The sequence below is a fragment of the Elephas maximus genome, chromosome 1 (genome assembly GCF_024166365.1).
Source record: "Elephas maximus indicus isolate mEleMax1 chromosome 1, mEleMax1 primary haplotype, whole genome shotgun sequence".
Classification (NCBI taxonomy): domain Eukaryota; kingdom Metazoa; phylum Chordata; class Mammalia; order Proboscidea; family Elephantidae; genus Elephas; species Elephas maximus.
The window spans coordinates 40,237,314-40,239,688 of record NC_064819.1 but is presented as its reverse complement, the minus strand read 5'-3'; the positions used below and the strand labels follow the sequence as shown (position 1 = coordinate 40,239,688).

At 40.4% G+C, this 2,375-nt stretch overlaps 1 pseudogene; it reads right to left on the bottom strand.

The window, feature by feature from the left end:
* Positions 1 to 896: 896 nt before the first annotated feature.
* Positions 897 to 1,376, bottom strand: LOC126075099 (uncharacterized protein KIAA1143 homolog; annotated as a pseudogene).
* Positions 1,377 to 2,375: the final 999 nt, after the last annotated feature.

Below are 2,375 nucleotides of genomic sequence, written 5' to 3'. Positions count from 1 at the left end.
GGATGAAGGGAGAAAGGCAAAAGTTCACGCTTGCCAAGTCTGTCCTTTTGTATCAAAACACCAGTAGCTTTATCAGCTTGTGTGTCTTAACTCCCCAGACCTGAAAACCCTAGTGATGTAGTGGTTAAGAGCTATAGCTGCTAACCAAAAGGCTGGCAGTTCGAATCCACCAGGCCCTCCTTGGAAACTGTATTGGGCAGTTCTACTCTGTCCTGTAGGGTCGTTATGAGTTGGAACCAACTTGATAGCAATGGATTTGGTTTGGTTTACCAGTAGCCCTGTGGCACAGTGGTTAAGAGTTGTAGTTATTAACCAAGAGGTCAGCAGTTTGAATCCGCCAGCTGCTCCTTAGAAACCCTATAGGACAGTTCTACTCTGTCGTATAGGGTGGCTATGAGTTGGAATCTACTTGTGGGAACAGGTTTGTAACAGAAGCTGGGAGGTATGTTTAACTAGGCACACAATCATTCCTCCCATCTAAAGTGGGGTCCCACTAATGAGGACGATGCAACAGGTAACCCACTTAATTACAAAACCCCCTATAGCTATCATCAGGTTTTTTAATTTTACTGACTTGGGAAAATGCTCATAATGTAATGTTAAATGAGAAGCTGGACACAGAACATATACAATACAATCTCAGTTTTGTTTTAAAAAATATAATTTACATGCACACATACCCACACACGGGAAGTAACAAAATGTTAATAATAGTTAAGTTTCAACATGGTTGGCATTTTGAGTATGAGTATTGATGGATCAACACAGTTTTAATCTTATTAATTTTTTTTCTGTATTTTCTATAATGAACTTATATTACTTTTAGAATAGGAAAAAATGTTATTTCAAAAAAATTCCATAAACTCTCAAAGAAGATAAGTCCAAAATATGTACAATTATTCATTTTCATCGTCATTGCCAAAAGAAAGGAGGCTGCTATTTTTTATTTGCTTTTGTGAGTTCTTTTTAACTGAGTCCTGTTTATTTATTTCATCCTCATTTGTTTTCTTTTTTGAGCTTGCTGTTAGACCTGAATATTTCTCATCAGAGGGACGCTTGACTGGTCTTTGATACAGGACTGGACCTGGCTCCTCCTCCATTTTGGCAGCCTCGATCTCTGCTTTAATTTTCATGACCTCTTCAGCTGACAAGTCTCATTTTCATAAAATCACCACTTGGTGCTGTTCACTTTCTTTGTTGTTGTGATCACCATCTTTGTCTGGGAGCTGAGGCTGGATTCTCTTGGTCTCTGTGGTGACAGAGGCTTAAATAAGCAGGGCAATTATTCTGCTAGTGTATCTGATCAGCTGCTTGAAGCAGGCCAGGAATGCCGGCTGCTCTGGTCTCAAGTACGACACCTGGTTCTGCTTGCTCATGGCTGTGCTGGGGAAAAACAGGCTCCCAGGGCCATCTCATGATGTTCAGAGGCTGAATTGCACACTTTAAATGGGTGACTTGTATGGTATGTGAATTATATCTCAACAAAGCTGTTATTTAAAAGAAGAACTGGTGTTCTACCGCACCTCACATAAGGCTGATTATTTAACATTTCACTATACCTATTCCACAAATCTTTCTTAAAAAGTAGTGACAATATATATGCTGGAAGTAGTCTTGGTGGTGCAGTGGTTAAGTGCTCAGATGCTAACCAAAAGGTTGGTGATTTGTACCCACCCAGTGGGTCCATGGGAGAAAGACCTGGTGATCTGCTCCTGTAAAGATTACAGCATAGAAAACCCTATGGAGGCAGTTCTACTCTGTCACATGGGGTCACTATGAATGGAAAATCGACTTGACAGCACCTAATGACAACAACGTATATGCCAGAATCCTCTCCATGAAAGGAATGGTTATTAATGTTTTTTGTTGTTGTTGTGAATTCAACCGAAAATATGGCACACCTTCAGAAAATCTCTGGCAGAAACTACTCTATACTTTTAAAATATCAAGTGGTCAGGATCCACCTTATTCCTTAATGGAGACAGATGTGAGCACACCCTAAGTAAAAGGTCACTAGTAAATACAAAAGGAGCGAAAGCATCACTTAGACAAGTACTGTGGATAGGCTTTCTCCTGAGGGCATGGTTTTAAATTGAAAAGATGAAATTGTGATGCAAGTGTTGGTGACTGTCTTAGACTGGGTTCTCTAGAGAAGCAAAACCAGTAAAGCATATAAATATACACAGAGAGATTTAGAAAACATCTCACATGTCCCAAGTCCATGGATCAAGATAGAGGCTTTTCCTGATTCACATAGCCACCGGGGTTGGTGAACCCAAGATCAACAGGTTGGAGAGCAGGGCTTTTGCTCACAGGCTGTGAAGATTGACAAATCCCAAGATTGACAGGTAAGCTGCTAGCTCAAGTCCCAAGAA